The 18,262-nt window shown below is 38.7% G+C and overlaps 1 long non-coding RNA gene across 1 annotated transcript in view; it reads right to left on the bottom strand.

Moving 5' to 3' along the window:
• Window positions 1–18,262, bottom strand: part of LOC126427306 (uncharacterized) — a 60,743-nt gene that overhangs the window by 27,170 nt on the left and 15,311 nt on the right. Inside the window, exons 2-3 of the long non-coding RNA XR_007576629.1 lie at window positions 3,816–3,893; window positions 775–839 (exon numbers count right to left, since the gene is read on the bottom strand). This is a non-coding gene — a long non-coding RNA (uncharacterized LOC126427306). The remainder of the gene's footprint in view (window positions 1–774; window positions 840–3,815; window positions 3,894–18,262) is intronic.

The raw sequence follows: 18,262 nt of genomic DNA, 5'->3' as shown, positions 1-18,262 counted from the left end.
AATATGTCACTTTTCATCTGATGAAATGCTCTGTGTTTACATCAACACTGTCACACTACCGTTTTGGATTGTGGGTTATTTTTACCGGTAATAAACATTTATCAAAGATCTGAGAGTGGTCATCAATTTGACTTCAAGGAATAGATACTCAAAATCAATTATAGTATTTATTTTGGCATACATTACAGGACAACTTTCCACAGAATTGGTGTTCACTAATAGTGCGATCTTCTGTCAATGAGAGAGCAAATGCAGAATACAAAGTTGCAGCTAAGCAATGTCCACGGATGGTTGTCACAGCAACTGGAAACTGTGTCACAAACAAAATTTAGTTTCTGTGTCATTATCAAAAAATAGGAAATGAAAGTCTTTAGCCATTTGTGAGTAGATGGCTTCAAGCAATTCTTTTTGTGCTACACAGTTCTGTTTCTTTTCTTTCTAATCAGATTTTTTCAAGATTCTAAATAATACATGATCACAATAATATCTTTGTAGTATTTGCTTTCAATTCAGCACATTAAGGTCATAAATGCATTTTTCTTTGTAGTAGCATACACACAGTGAGCAATATGTGGAAATGTAACATAAGAATGATAAGGACAGGACATGAACAACTGACTTTTGCCTTTGTTGATCTATATTGTTAACCGTTCACAAACTGTCCTACGAGTTGTTGCTTCAGATCATGATACGTGTTTGTATTACATCTGAACATTCTATCATATAATTATCATTAATTATTTTGATAAAAACTTTAATTTTTTTATCACTTACCTGCAGCAGTAAAGGTTCACTATTCACTGTCAACATTTTTAGTTGTTGGTATTAATGTACAGGGACTATAAACAGAAAGCAGGAATGACGTGACAGCTAGCTTATATTCATCTTACATTTAAAATAACATTTTAATTGTTATGTCTACCACAGTTTTGAAAGTAGAAGAGGTGACAAAAAGAATGAAATCTTCACCTCTCAAGAAAACAATCAGTGTTACGCCCACCAAACAGTAGTCACTTTCCTGGCACCTGGCAGGGCCGATGGGTGAACTCTGTCACACAGCCGGTACAAGAATGGTTGGCCTCAGTGGCATCTAGTACTTCGTAATAAAGGGTGTAAAGCAGGATCACACTAGTCCAGCCCATCAACACAGAAACGCTGTTATTACTAGACCAAATGGTTAGTGGTTTTTGTTTTACTTAAATGTTTGACAGTTGGAAACAATAGGAAAAATTATATGGATCTTAGTGCAGCTAGAAAGACTACCTTAATACACAACTTATTTCTCATATAGACATAAAATCATGTTAATACTGAGAAACAAATATGCTTTCAGTTTTTGTCTTATCCCTGTCTGGAGATGCAATTTTCAGCTCCTTAGTGACTCACTGAACATCCCTCAGAAAAGTCTAATACATTCGAACTGTGGCATCTCAACTCTTGTTTGTATTATCTCCATTCACTAATACTACTTTGACATGTGTGTAGAAATGCAAGTGTCAGTTGTGAAAAGCTTAAAATGCTGTAGGAGGGACAAATGAAATTGCAGATCAGTTACTAAATCCATTTACAACTCCTCATCATGTCATACAAAAATGTGCACAACAGGAGCAATGTTTTTACTGGCTGTGATTCTTGTGAATTGCTCTTTTCCTTCCTTGTTTTATGGTGTAGACATATAGTTGTAAACATATAGTACGTTTCTCCTTTCCTGTTATGCTGTGTGACACTTTACAGTTCAGCATATCAAAAGGCAAGGGATCTTGCAACTTATGCCACTGAATATGTGAGACTATATGTCTGGTGCAGGCAGGAGCAGGAAAATACAATGATGGTGAAGAGAAGTGGTGAGATTAGTTTGAAGATCCAGAAATAAACCTATCAGTCTTAGCATGCGGAGATGATAGTTGCTTTTGTGGTGTGTGTGTGTGTGTGTGTGTGTGTGTGTGTGTGTGTGTGTGTGTGTGTGTGTGTGTGTGTGTGTGTGTGTGTGTGGGAGGGGGGGGGGGGGGGTGCACACGCGCGCGTGTGCCGTCACATATCTCTTTTGTGTATCCGGAGGTGGACTCTCTCAAAAAATTTAATTTAGTATTACATAAACGTCAATCAAAAATAAATATAAAATTAGATTTTATTACAAATCATATAACACTGTTCGCAGATTACATAAACATTGTATTGGATTTCTCAAATTTAAAGAACTTTTCTATGAATTGTATAACATAGAATGCATTATTAATCATGTACAAACAAAACCAGGAAGACATAACTTGAACAAATCAGACTACATTCCAAATTTTTCTGCCTTAAAAATTAAGTAAGACAATAATACGATTATTACACAAAATTTTCTTCTTCTTACTTTCAAATAACATGTTATTATCTCTTAGGAATCTTTATTACTTCCAAGCAAGTTAAAAGATTTCAGTGCTAGTTCTATTTCACACATTTCTGTACTACAGAAAAATTCATCAGATCATAATGTGGGTCACATTTTCTTCTTATATTATGGCTGAGGTACATTTGATTGTGAGAAAGTTATGATTGGAGAGAGAGAATGTTTGGTTGTGGTCAATGTCCCCACTTTCTTAAAAAGGGTAAGACAGGAGATTTCTCGGGTGACGAGACACATGTAACTCTTTAATAATCTCATTTTGGGTGTAGACATTTTTCATTGCCCATTAACTGCCTTAGAAAACATTCACAAATCCACAAGTAAATGAAAATATTTCATTCATATTAGGAATTATTCTGATGGCAAGTGTTTCAGAGCACATACTTTTAATTTTCTAAATTAGGAGCATGTACAACTCCCAATTTTGCTACAATCAACACAACACATCACTATTATCCACCTATACTATACAGCTTGACAATGGCATCCCCTTGGGGATAATATTCTGGAGGAGAAATTCTTTCCCTTTTGGATTTCCCAGTTTGTGAATACTGAGGAGGAGGTCACCAGAAAAACATTTCAATTTTGTAATGGAGGGAAGTTGGAGGGGAGGGGGCAGGGGTAACATTATAAAGGAAGAACAATTTTTGACAACAGCATGCAGAGCCAAATGGATGTAGATTGCAGCAGTTATACGAAAACAAAAAGATCTGTACAGAAAAGACAAACAAGAAGAGGTGCACCAAATAAGTCTTGGCCTTCAAAGTAACCACTGTTAGCTACAACACACTTCTGACATCAGTTGTAGAGCTGTTGGAAACTGTCAACAAATTTTCTTGTGCAATCGCTCAAAGCACTGTGGTCACACACCGTTGCATATCTGTGGCATAGCAGGTGATGAGGCCTGGTGCTACCAATAAGATCCTGAGACCGAGTGACAGTCCGTGGCACAATGTTTGTTGTCTTCCCCACCTCCCAAAAAGAGTCTTCCGTCAAAATCCAAGATTAAAGGATGTCGATTGCTTTTTTCAAAAGCAAAGTCTTGATCTATCATGAATTTCTATCTGAGGGAGGTGAGGGAAATGTCTGTCGCTCAGTCTCTGAATCGTACTGGTAGCACCCGGTCTCACCTCCTGTAATGATGCGATAAATCCAACAACGCATGAACACGTTACTTAAAACTATTCCACAAGAAGTGTTTATGAACAGTTTTCAATAGCTTTACAATTAGTGTCACAAATGTGTTGTAGCTAATGGTGATTACTTTGTAATTCTCATTTTCTTTATTTTCTGAGACCATTCATCGAACTTTTTGGATGTACCTTGTATATTTCGGAGTATAATAGCACACTGTAATGCATAATGGTGATAGGTTTTCATTATCATGTTCTTGTGTTTAAAAAGATGGTTTATGCCACCTTACCTTATGTAAACTGCCTTTCTAAAGAGCTGCCCTGTCTTTCATTTTCTTGTACTTCTCAACAAATCCTTCAATCTGCCACTAGAACAAGACAAGAAAAAAAATTGTTGTGAACAAAACCACAGGAATTTGCCCTAGTATTCTATCTGTAGTAAAATTAACTTGAGGAAGCTGCTTGGTCCAAAACTACTTGTAACCACCTGTCAAAAGCCCAAATAGCCATCTTTCACAGTGAGGACATGCATGGAGAGTGTCAGTGAGGTTCCAGAAGGTACCAACAGGGATGTGGACCCACTCCAGATCCACTATCGTGGCCAAGTGTGCTATGTTTCACAGCCGAGGGCCAAAGATTCGTGGCAAAAACACTATCAAAGTAGTCACCACATATTCTCAACCAGGTTTTGAATTCAGCCTTAGGGTAGAGGAGGGGGCAGGGAGGGGGTAGGGGGAGGCAGGGGAGCATGAGCACAGTGAACTCCCTCTGGTGCTCGTGGTACCACACACTTACACTACGAAGTGTGTGACATACTCCATTGTTCTGCTGGTAGACGCTATCTTGCCAAGGGAAAATAAATTGCACGTATGAGTGGATGTGGTCCCCAAGGATTGATGCTTACTTGTGTTGAACGACTGTGCCTTCCAGAATGATGAAATCACCCAGGGGAGACCACAAAAATATTCACAACACCATAAACCCCTTCCACCGGCCTGAACCTTTCAACAATTGTTGCAGTGCCATACATGCCAAAAGCCGTCTGTCTGATGGAGCATAAAACACGATTCATTTGAAAAGGCCATCTTTTGCCACTCAGTGGCATGCAAATTCCTGCCTTTCTCGATGATGGACAGCAGCCAGAATACGTGCATGAACCAAACCATTGTTGCAGAGGCCCATATGCATCAACATTTGTTGAACGGTCATTGAGGAGACACGGTTAGTAGCCCCTTGGTTCATCTGGCCGGTCAGTTGCTCAACAGTTGCATATTCATTCACCCACACATATCTTTGCACCACAGTTGCCTGCATGACGGTTTTGGATGGCACTAATTCGCCATGCACAGTATACTTTCACCACGGTGGCATGTAAACAGTTTACAATCTTAGCCTTTTTGGAAATGCTTCTACACTTGGCCCAAAAACCAATGATGTCCGATAAATAGCTCTGTTTCAGCATTATGATAACATCTGCACTCTTTTCTGCATCACCCTTCGACCCACTTTATATATACTCCAATGCTAATGCTGGCATCTGCCGTCTGTGAGCGGTTACTGCATGTTGATATAAAACATAGGCAGCGCTCACATTAATGTGACTGAACAGTGTATAAAATTACAAAGAGACAGATGGGGTGGGCAGTACTTACCTTTAGAAGGTGGAATTTCAAGTACTGCTGATGGACACTTGTAAGTGTATGGGGTGAGGAAAAAAAAAAAAATATTCGAATTCATTAGTTTCCTGATGTCTGAGGGACCTCTTCCAATCATCCCCAAGCTATCAATCTTTACTCCTTGGGGAACAAACAAAGTTATGAGATATCTCCCTTCTTCATTCCCCCTCATTTTGTGTGTGACAATCAGCAGCACTGGCAATTTCACCTCCTAAATATAAGCAGTGGTCGGCCATAGTGTATCACTGGAATTATATAATTTTCTGCTAGCAAAAATTACACCCCATACAGAATTGCAGTCAAATAACATTAGATATAATTTTTATTTACCAAGCAGCTGTAGATACAGGCATACACAGTGAAGTATAACAGCGCCATTTTTCACGTTCTTTCCAATGAAGAAAGTACAGAAGTAGGAATAGTAACTGAAATTAAATGGAAAGAATGAAAGGAAAAACAAGTGCTCTTACTGAGTTGTTCACCTCCTCCTTGCTCCAGGAACTCTTGAGAACTTTTTCTATTTAATCTCAGTATGCATTGTTTCATCCAACCTCTCTTCTCTTATCAAATAAGGAAAATCTAGGATGGAATATAACAATATTATGGAAATAAAAGTCACCACTCACCGTATGGTAGAGATGCCGAGTCACAGATAGGCACAACAGAAAGACTGTCACAAATAAGAAGCTTCCGGCCAGTAAGGCCTTACTGGCCAAACCTTCTTGTTTGTGACAGGCTTTTAGTTGTGCCTATCTATGACTTAGCATCTCTGCTTTGTAGTGAGTGGTAACTTTCCTTTTCATAATATTGCTACTTTCTTCTCTTTTGGCAGATTAATATAACTCCAGTTTCAAAAAAAAATTATGTTTTCCTTGACTAGGTTTTCCTCGTCTGTGTTAATGTCTTCCTTGATGCTTGGTAAGCAGTTTCTATCAATATTTGATATAACACTTATATGTTTGCCAACATAGGAGATTTCAAAATACAGGGTGTACATAAAGTCTAGGAACAGTTTCAATTATTTATTGCACAGAAACCAAACACTGTACAGATATCACACATATGTCATTTCGAAGAGAAACACTGAAAGTTTTTTTCCCCCTATGTTTAGAACCAAGTATGGTAAGAAGCCAACAACAAGAAAGGCCATGTACCACCGGCACAACAAATTCGTTATGACAGGTAACTTGTGCCTGACGACGAGAAGCGGACATCCTAGTGTGAGTGCAGTGAATGTGGAGCACTTACAAGAGATATTCATAAGGAATCCTAGGAAATCAGCGCATCGTGCACCCTGTGAACTGGAAATGACTCCAATGACAGTGTGGAAAGTTCTGCTACAGAATCTGTCTATGAAACCATTAAAATTGGAGCTAGTGCAGAAGCTCAATGGCAACGACAAAGACAAGCATTCTGAGATTTATTCACAGTTGTAACAAGTGAATGGGGTGGGTATGGCATTGTTGAACACTTCATTTTTAGCAACCAAGTAACTTTTCACAGTACTGTGAAAGTGAACAGGCACAACTGTCGAATCTACGGTACGAAGCATCAACACAAATGCAGTGAATTTGAACGTATTCCCCAAACACAGGTGCCAATGCTAAGGAAAAGATAATGTGGGTTAGAGGGCAGAAGGAAGAAGTAGTAAACCAGTTCATTCAGAAACTTGGATATATTAAGTGGGACTGTATATATAACTGTCAAGTGGGAATAAATAAAACTGAAACTGCATTTAAGAGCTTCATTAAAAATTATTTAGATTCGTGGTATTCTTGTTCTCCTCTTATAAAAATCAATCTTAAAAGCCAACCTATAAAGAAAAACATTATGTGGTACACAGATAAACTTACCAATATGAGGGAAAATATGTTATCATTGTACCACTTGTATAAAAATTCTCATAAAGATGGAACGGAGCAGAAAGAGGATTTGTACAAAGCATATCTTGAATGTAAGAGAACCTACAGAACTAAGCTTAGAATGGCAAAAAGAACAACATACAAAAGATACATTGAAGGGGCTCCTAATAAGTGCAAAGCTGCATGGAATGCTGTTGCACAAGAGCATTGCAGGAATGATGAACATCGCATAGCTCTTGACCCGGATAAAGTTAATCATTTTTTCATGAACTCTCTAAGTTATATTAGGAACAAAATTGAAACAACAACCACCAATTCAAGTGATATACTTAAGCAACAACAACCTGCAAACAATACATTTACATGGAGGACAATCGCACCCACTGAGATTACAAAGGTAGTGGCAAAGTTCTCAAACTCCAAGAGCATGGACTGCTCTTGGTTGTCCAATTACATAATTAAAAAAACAGTGCATATAATTAGTGAACCATTGGCCTTTCTGTTTAATAGGTGTCGAAAGTTTGGAGTCCATCCTACAACTCTAAAAATATCGAAAGTTATCCCAGTGTATAAAAAAGGGGACAAAAATGATCTCAAAAATTACCGACCAGTTTCAATAGTTCCCATTTTCTTGAAAATACTTGAATCTCTTATTTATAACCAACTGAACCACTACTTTGAGTCGCATAACTTACTCTCTAATAGTCAATTTGGCTTCCGCAAGGGAAAAATTACCACCACTGCTGTTCTTTCAATTGTGAATGAAGTAATAACAACCTTTGAGAATAAAAATAAAGCCTCACTTCTTTTATGTGATTTAAGTAAGGCATTAGACTGGATTTCTCATGATATCTTAAGTGCTAAACTCAAATTCTATGACATACAAGATTCTGCATTGGCAGTAATTGAATCATACCTAAAAATTGGAAGCAGTTTGCCTATGTCAGAAACAGAGACTCACAGTTGCTAGAAGTTAAGACAGGAGTCCCACAAGGTTCTGTCCTTAAGCCCTTCTTTTTTATAACTGCAGTCAATGATTTACCTCATTGTATCCTCACTTTTGTTATTTGGTTATGCTGACGCCACAACTTTGCTTGCTCGGCATGAGAACATATCAGTTCTGCAAGATGACATGGAAACAGCACTAAATTGGTTCTCACCAAATACACTGCTTTGCAATCCTTATAAAAACCAACAGATTACACAGGGATTGTCAAAAGAAGTATAGGTGAAAGCAGTTAAAATTCTAGGAATTCATGTAGACTAAGTTAATGTGGGAAACACACATCAACCATACCTGCGCAAAATTGTCTCGAGTTACGTATTTAATGTGGAAACAGAGGAGCCTGGTCACAAAAGAATATTTAAGAGTTATTTATTTTGGACTCTTTCAGTCACAGATAGAGTATGGACTGCTGATATGGGGACTCTCTCTTCACATCACTGAAGTTCTAAAAATTCAGAGGAAAGTGATAAGGCCAATGAGCAATTCTGGCAGATCAGAGCACTGCCGACCACTGTTCATTCAGCTGAGAATATTAACCGTTATTAATTTTTATATATACGCCGCAGAATTGTATGCAAAAAACAATATAGCAGATTTTGAAATGGGGGAACACATGCACCACCATAATACCAGAGGCAAAACAAAATTAGACATACCTAGGCACAGGCTGACAAGAACAGGGAATTCCCATCGAATCAATAGTCTAAAAATATTTAATAAACTTCCATTTTCTTCTCGGATCACATAAGTAGCTTCAAGAGCAAGCTACTAAATTGGTTACTAATCAATCCTTTTTACAATGTAACAGAATTTATGAATATAAAATCAATCAACATTAATTTTTAAGGATTTCATTATGTGATGTCACTGAATGTATTTATCTTACGTTATGGTGTATGTTATCATCTATGGGCACTATTTGCAAAGCTCATTTAGCTTTAAGGTACTATTCAAGGAAAATGTTATATGATATCCATTTAAATTGCCTATTCCACCTCAGATGGTCAATGGTGAACAAAGAATCTGAATCTGTACTGCAAAGGTAAATGTTTTTTGTGTCTTGTCACGTCAAAAATTGTATGGGCCATTCTTCTTCGCCAAGAGCACTGTCACTGGAAATTCCTACTTGTACATGTTGCAGCAATGGCTGATGCCTCAAATGAGATTGGACTCTCTGTTCATCTTTCAGCAGGATGGGTCTCCACCCCATTTTCATCGTGAAGTTCCTGGGAAACTGAAAACGGAGCAGTCACATCGATGGCTCGGCCATGCTATAGAAGGGGAATTCTGTTTCATGAAATGGCCCTCCCGATCACCAGATCTCACTCTGTGTGACTCTTTTGTGTATGTACTACCTCTACCATATGATGTAGCAGAGCTCCGGGAGTGAATACGGGAAGTGACTGCCACAGTCGACGATGCCATGCTGGGATGGGTAAGGCAAGAATTCGATTACCGTATTGTCATCTACCTGATCACTCATGGTTCGCATATCAAATGTTAATAGAAAAAAATAAACTTTCAAAAAGTTTCTCTTCGAAATGCAGTATGTATGGCATCTGTACAATGTTTAAATAAATAATTGAATGTGTTCCTTGATTTTATGTACACGCTGTACTTGAACATACACTGTATGGCAGCACATTCAAGATAAGAGAATCAGGTGTAAATAATGGTATACAACTGCGAAGAACACAATCTCAAAGAAATAAGTATTATGTCGTGGAAATAATGTCTGTCTGTCTGTCTAACAAACAGTAAGCAGAGACAGGAAAAATCCATTTTATTTTATGGTCAATTTCAGAGTTATTTTTGCCTATTTGTTGCTGTTTTCTGTCAACTCTGGTGTTACTTACTGCCAATTTTGATGGTATTTTTGAGGAGTTTGGTATCACTTTCCAGTAGCTTATTTTTGAAGTGCCAAATGGCTTATATCACTGTTCCAGCACTATGAAAACGAAAATATACCTCTTAACTACATTACATATGGCATCACACAAGAAAAAGGAAATCATTTATATGAAACCCATTAAATGTAATCAATTAAAGAAACCATACACTGTCAAAAGGTTTTCAAATTAAAGCACTATTATAGCTTCAATGGTTTCTTTGAAACCTTTAACCACCAAATGATCAGTACTTCGCAACAACGCAAAAATAGCAGCGTAATGTGTAAATTTTTAACATGGACAAGGAGAAGGCCACAAATGCAGTTAACCAATTCAGCTCATATTTGGCAGCCTGCTTCCATACAACATAAAATGAAGATCAGTTTTGAGAACACCATCCCTACAGTTCATGATGTGAATTTGATTCAAAACTGACCAGATCGATATACAATTGAAAATGGAACACTTTTAATCATCATAGGTGGTGTCCAGAAGCAAACTTTTTTCCTAGGGATTTGCGAAAGAAACTATTACAACTGCCACTTATGTACCTGTAAAGTAAATGCTATTCAATGAAAGTACTGCTGATGCAACAATCAAGGCATCTGGCTGGGGAGCAGAGAACCTTTGTTCAATTCTGAAATGCATTCTGCTGGATTTTTTGTCATCTTTCTTTTCCTTATTGAAATTAGTAACAATAGGAGGGTTAATATGGCAGTTATTAAGGAATAATAACAAAGAGGTAAACAAATTTTTCAAACAACTTGGATTGGTGAAAAATTAAAATTTGAAGCCTCATATGAAAACAAATGTCACGAGGGACCACAGACAGCTGAATATGCTATGCTATTTTACAATGAGCCATGGTACAGAACTTTATTTGGAGGTTTCAAAACTGCAATGTACATCTGGAAATCCAGAAGGAATTTCACAACTATCCACATTCCACAACAATTCATAGCATAATTCATGATCAATTTTCAGCACCAATTTTTAGGTGATGTTGCATGCGTGGTATGCATTAGAATTACACTGGAGATCCAAAGAAACTGGTACACCTGCCTAATATCATGTAGGGGCCCACAAGCATGCGGAAGTGCTGCAACATGACATGGCATGGACTTGACTGATGTCTGAAATAGTGCTAGAGGGAACTGACACCACGAATCCTGCAGGGCTGTCCATAAATCAGTAAGAACACAAGGGTGTGGAGACATCATCTGAACAGCACATTGCAAGGCATCCCAGATACACTCAATAATGTTCATGTCTGGTGAGTTTGGTGACCAGTGAAGTGTTTAAACTCTGAAGAGTGTTTCTGGAGCCACTCTGTAGAAATTCTGGATGTGTGGGGTGTCATATTGTCCTGCTGGAACTGCCCAAGTTCTTCAGAATGCACAATGGCCATGAATGGATACAGGTAATCTAGAAAGGATGGTTACATAAGAGTTACCTATCAGAGTCGTATAGAGACATATCATGGGTCCTGTATCAGTCCAACTGCACACATCCCACATCATTACAGAGCCCCCACCAGCTTGAACAAGTACCCTGCTGACAAGCAGTGTCCATGGACTCATGAGGCCAGTTCCATACTCATACACATCTGTACACTTGATACAATTTGAAATGAGACTCATCCGACCAGGCAACATGTTTCCAGTCATCAACAGTCCAATGTCGGTGTTGACGGATCCAGACGAGGCATAAAGCTTTGTGTCATGCAGTCATCAAGGGTACACAAGTGGGCCTCAGCTCAAAAGTCCATATTGATGATGTATCGTTGAATGATTTGCATGCTGATACTTGCTGATAGCCCAGTACTGAAATGTATGGCAATCTGAGGAAAGGTTGCACTTCTGTCACACTGAACAATTCTCTTCAGTCGTCATTGGTCATTTTCTTGCAGAATTTTTTTCCAGCCACAGCGATGTCAGAGATCTGATGTTTTACCAGATTCCTGATATTCAAGGTACACTTGTGGAATGGTCAAATGGAAAAACCTCGCTTTATCACTACCTCAGAGATACTGTGTCCCATCGCTCATGCACCGACTATAGCAACACGTTCCAACTCATTTAAATCTTGATAATCTGCCATTGCAGCAGTAGTAACCGAGCTAACAACTGTGGCAGACACTTGTTATCTTATACAGGCATTGATGACCGCAGTGCCATATTCTGTCTGTTTACATCTCTCTGTATTTTAATACACATCCCTATACCAGTTTCCTTGGCACTTCAGTGTAATTCCCAAAAACGAAATATTTTTAAATGTAACCCAAGTCAGTTTTCTGCCAAATCTTCAGAACGAATGATGTAGTTGTGCGAAAGCTGCTTTCATTACATGTTCTTGGTGCCACAAGCATATTTGCTTCAAATGTTTATATGACAAGTACCACCCATGTAGATGTTCAAAGGTAAGTGAAGACATGTAACAGTGAGTAAAAGAGCCTTTGTAGGGCAACCAGGATTAAAATTATAATTCTTTCTAATCCAAGTCATTAAAGAAATTTATTTCCCTACCTTGTTATTATTTTTCACTGATTACCTTTTGACTTTCCTATTCCTACTAGATTCAATACAGCAAAAATACTAATGAAAAAACTGCAGAATGCATTTGGAAATTAAACATATGTTCTCTTCTCCTCAGCCACATGCCTTGATCGCTACGTCAGTGGCAGTTCTTTTGAACAGTGTTTACCATAGGCATACTCAGTTTCTTTCTTCGATTCTACGAAATGGGCATATGCACCCCGCCCCCCCCCCCCCCCCCCCCACATGATGAAAACACCCAATTTTCAATTACCTATTGATTTCGTCAAATTTGAATCAATCGCATGTCATGAACTTTAGGAGTGGTTTCCTCAAATATAAGGATGGGGGAGCTTTTTGAGCCAAAATATCTCAGTCCTCTGTTTTAGGTTTATACAAGCACCCTGCCAAATATGAGTCAAATTGGTTGGCCATTCCGAGACCTTCCCCTTGTGAGGACCAAATGTCGTCAGCACAACACCAGACATCTGACAATGTCCACATATCCTGCTTGCATGGGAAGTTGCTTCCCATCAAATTATAAAGGTATTGCTACCCCTTCAGAATATTTCACAAATGAGACCTGCCATCCTATGCACACATGAACTATTTGCTGTGTCAGCATGAACATAATTCATCATCATCACACTAGAAATAACAGCCCAGGACTGTGAATAAGACTAAATATACAGATCTGTCACCATAAGAGTTGTTGGCCTAATATGAAGGTGCAACATAGTGCCTTTCTCGGTTTTCTTCACCTCGCCCTAAAGCATTCGTTCCATTCATATTTAACAAAAGCTGGCTGGTTTTAGCATCAAAAATTTGTATTTCTCATAATAATGAAGCAGTCTTCAATTGTAACTTGGAATATAGGTACTGTTTCATCCACTGACATCAGAGTTCTCAATATTTTTGCGTAACAAACTGTACCAACAATGAGACAGTTTGGTGAGATCTGTAAAGTGGAGCATCAGTTAAATAGGATTTTTTTGCAGGACACAAACACAACATGAAATATAGCACATAGTACTTTAGCTAGCACGTGAATCAAATTTGCACCCAATTGGCCAGGTTCTCGCCACCGTACACAGCAGCGAACAGAGGGTGTCATGCTAACTGAAAGTACGAAGATTGCCTGGAAAATAATGTACCACATATTTTCTCAATCAGCAAAAATTGTATGAATGTGACAGTTAAGATATACATTATTTGAAGTTTCCAAACTGCACACACAAATATCTTATTTATTCTGACAGGTATCATACCTATAGCAATGATTTGAAATGGTGTCTCTATATGATGTAAGCTGCAAGCAGCGTGTCGTCATTGAACTTCTCACAGCAAAGAATAGAACCTTCAAGAATATTCCCAATTGTTTGCATCCTGTTTATGGAGCATCTGCAATAGACAGAAGTTCTGTTAGTCACTGGGCAAAGAGAGTGAGGCCATTACGAGACATTGGTTCGTCAGAGCTCCAAGATTTGCTTCATTCAGGGAGGCCATTCGTGGCTTTCAAACTTGACCAGGCACAGCTTGCTGATGTGTTCATTCACAAAGACCAATGCACAACAACTTGGCACTTGGCAATGAAGCTGTCACTCAGGAAGAAAAGTGTGGATGCAATTGTCCATAGTCTTAATTACTCAGAAGTTTGTGCACAATGGGTTACGCACTATCTCATGACGAAACTAAATCTTCTCACTCTTTGATGTGATGCCAAGACACAGTACCAATATTTCTGAAGCAGATGTGAACACATTAACCAAACCCAAAAGAGGCTTCCAATGATTTTGTCACCATAATAACCCAGGTGATTGACTGATTCTATATGATAACGCTCGGCCTCACATAAGTTTGAGGACTTCAGAACCATCATTAAACAGGGTTGGACAGTATCATCTCATCCATCCTAAAGCCCTGACCTAGCGCACCTCCAACTTCCATTTGCTCTTCTCATTAAAGCATCACATTTGTAGATGACATTTTGAGGATGACAAAGATGTGATTCTTACAGTGGAGAAATGGCTTCAATACCAGAACAAGGAGTGGCACTGACAGGGTACACACACCCTTGTGTCTCGATGGAGGAAGGCCATAGAACAGGGCAGCAATTGTGTGGAAGTATAGGGAATGTAGAATAAACAACATTCTTTCTTTTGTATATTTATCGTTGTGTTCAATAAATAATTACTGAAGGAAAACAAATGTAGTGCCTCACTTTTTGTGTAACCCTCACATTTATTTTAATAGTTATTCCATATTATTTTTACTACCTTGTGAATGAAGCTTGTGATCAAAGCACGAATTGTTGGTAGTGAAATTTAACAGTGAAAAAGAGAAGGATGGCTGTACTGAGCTGAGAAGACACATTACATTTCAATAATCTGTCACCCTGATGCTACTCATAAACATTTACCTCAAGTCAGTTACCTTCTTGTAGTTTCTCCATGTTAACAAACCTGCTATGCACTGCCACCATGTCTTGTCATGTGACTTTGTTTCCATTTGCAGAGGATTGAAGGCTGTAAGACAGCTCTCTAGTCTTCAAGCCACAATATAACATAACTGCCTTTTAAACACTCTTTTGTATTTTGTTACTCTTATGTGACATTCATATACATTGAGTAAACAGATCTCATTAACGAGAACAACATTTTCAAATTGAATCTCATAACACCACAGAAGAGAGTGACATTGCTCCTCAGCCTTGTTAAGCTTATTCTGGGTGTTGATATTGCAGACGGTGCCTCTTCCCCTCTGCCTTCCAAAACACTGCCAAGCCACAACCCCAATAAGTAAATAACCCCTTCGTAGCAGGAGAAGATGTTCCATATCTGTCACACTTTGATGATGTCCTAAGCCGACAATTCTTTCGTCATTTCTGCAAATATTACACAGTGGGGAGTTCTTTATATATTAACTAGCTAAATAATATTTTTAAATGAACATCTTTATCTGATCATGAGGAAGAGATTTGACATGTTTTTATGGACAAATAACATGTCTTGCTGAAGTAGGCTGGGATCTATGTTATGTTAAAAGATACCAGATGCCATGTTAATTTACATGTTCACAAAACTTAAGCATCACATTCAGTGTTTTTCATATTTATACTTTTGTAATTTAAAAATATATAAAACTTCCTGGCAGATTAAAACTGTGTGCCCGGCCGAGACTCGAACAGGGGACCTTTGCCTTTCGTGGGCAAGTGCTCTACGATCTGGGCTACCGAAGTACGAGATACTGGCAGAAGTAAAGCTGTGAGTACCGGGCGTGAGTTTAAATCAATTCCCTCGACCACGTCACAGAGGCAACTAGAGATGGATCCAACATATTGCAAACATGGGTGGAGCAACTCCGTGTGAAAAATGATGATCTGCAAAGGCACCTTAGTGAGGCATTAGTAAATGTGATGCTGGGAAACAGCACTGTGCCTGGAACTAGCCTAACTTCCCTATTTGTGTGTTCCCATAGGTGGTTCTAAACTAGGTGTAAACGTTGACACAGTAGTACAAAATGTAATGGATACAGGGAAACTGTCCCCATCGACTGACGAAAAGTTTATAGGAGTACCAGCACGAAGTTGCAAGGAGTGGCTCACACTTATGTAGATTCAAGGAAGGGCTGAGAAATACCAAGGCATTTGACATCCTTGCAAAATGCGTTGAGGATATGTACAGAGATAAATACCGTCAGCTACTATAAGGACAATCTTTCCATCAAATATCAAAATTCTGGAGTGGATTTCGAGTGATTTTCTGACCGAATAAGAGTTGTGTGTTGTCGTACATATGTACTAACAGAAAGTAATGAAAGGAATGAGATACCACTCAGGAAATCAGAAACTTGCTGTGCAGATTCACTCATTCGCAGGATTGACCCCACAGGTACGTGACAAGGTGAAGTACACCGAGTACACTAAGATAGGCTACACAACTCACAAAGGAGGTGCAACAATTCGTCTAATCATCCACTGGGATAAAGCCCACTTGATGTGCATTCGTTGCCAAAGTGTACTGCACTCGTTGAAAATGACAAAAAGTTACACAGCTCCTTAGTGTTTGGCACCAGCATGTGCTTGTTTTGGAAAAATCAGACACGAGAGAGAAAACTGTCCATCTCTACAGCACTGGTCAGCTAACCAAGGAGGTCAACGAGGTGGTCGAAGGAATGTGAATACGTGAAATGTGAATGGGAGCAGTTCTACCACTGCTCCTTGCTCTCTTCTGCAAAGCCAATCCGGTAAGAGAGATAGGAATTGCTCAAGTAAGTTTGCAAGATAAATGAACAGCAGAACTTCTACCTTCCTCATCAATACAGGCATACAAATAAATGTTTTGTTTGTTAGATATACTCACTGTCAACTGTACCCCATTCTAGCTGACTTTGCAACTTCATCTGAAGAAAAGAAACAACTTCTGTCAAACTTCTTAATGTACCGCAAGATTCCTACATATGATACCAAGCCAATAGCCTGGAAACCATATTGCATATCTTATCACTTGCAGCCTGCAGTAGACAAAAATGCCTCAGATTTACTAAAAGCTGGAGTAATTAAACCTTCTTTCAGTTCCTGGTTGTCACATACAGGGTGTACATAAAGTCCGGGAACACTTTCAATCATTATTTATTGCAAAAGAACTAAACATTGTACAGGTCTCATACATATTGCACTTTGAAGAGAGACTGTGAAAGTTTTTGTTTTTTACAAACATTTGATATGTGAACCATGAGAGACCCAGCACATGTCAGTATGGTAATTGATACCTTGCCATACCGATCCTAGCATGGCATCGTTTACTGTGGCAGTCGCTTCCCATATTCTCTCCCGGACCTCTGCTGTATCACGTGGTAGAGGTGGTACATACATCAGATCTTTAATGTGTTCCCACAGAAAAGACTCACATGGAGTGAGGTCTGGTGATCAGGTAGGCCATTTCATGAAACAGCTGTCCCCTTTTGTAGCACGGCCAATCCACCAATGCAGTAGCTCCGTGTTCACGTACCCACAAACTTCAAGATGGAAATGGGGTGGAGCCCCATTCTGCTGAAACATGTCCAAGTAGGAATACCCAGTGACAGTGCTTTCGACAAAGAAGAATGGCCTGTACAGTTTTCGACGTGACAAGGCACAAAAAATATTTACCTTTGGGGAATCACGCTCAAATTCAATGCATTTGTGTGGATGCTTTGTATCCCATATTCGACATTTATGCCCGTTCACTTTCCCATTTGTCAAACTACAACATACCTCAACTCACCATGCTTGTGACTAGCACCAACTATCGGCAAATTACCAAAATACGCTGTGGCAGTTGTAATGCTGTAAATATAATACGGCCATTAATCTGTATATTTTAAATTTTTTGTTCCATAATAATTTTGAAAAATTAAGTAAATACTATAATGAGAGTAAACTTTTGTTAAGTGTAGTTTATCTGTTAAAAATAACCTCTTTGATATAGGTGGAATAAATGTATTAAAACATATTTTGTAAATAATTATGTGATATTTCAAGTACAACTGTAATTAATTATGTCAATTTTGTATGTATGTGCTGTCATGCAATTGTAGATGGTTCATACTTAGGGTTTTTGTAAGCAGAAGTGTAAAATGAAAATGTGTAGGGATCATAGGTAGAACGGAACTCCGTTCTGTGGTGGAATGGGAAAGGTGGTGGGGCATGCGAGTGAGAATTGGTGCGCAAGTGACACACACAGTCGGTAGCTGCCCTGCAAGTGGTGAACGTGCTCAGACGTGTTCTACA

This window comes from Schistocerca serialis, chromosome 11, assembly GCF_023864345.2.
Source record: "Schistocerca serialis cubense isolate TAMUIC-IGC-003099 chromosome 11, iqSchSeri2.2, whole genome shotgun sequence".
In the NCBI taxonomy this organism is placed as follows: Eukaryota; Metazoa; Arthropoda; class Insecta; order Orthoptera; family Acrididae; genus Schistocerca; species Schistocerca serialis.
This window is presented reverse-complemented; position numbering and strand designations above follow the sequence as displayed.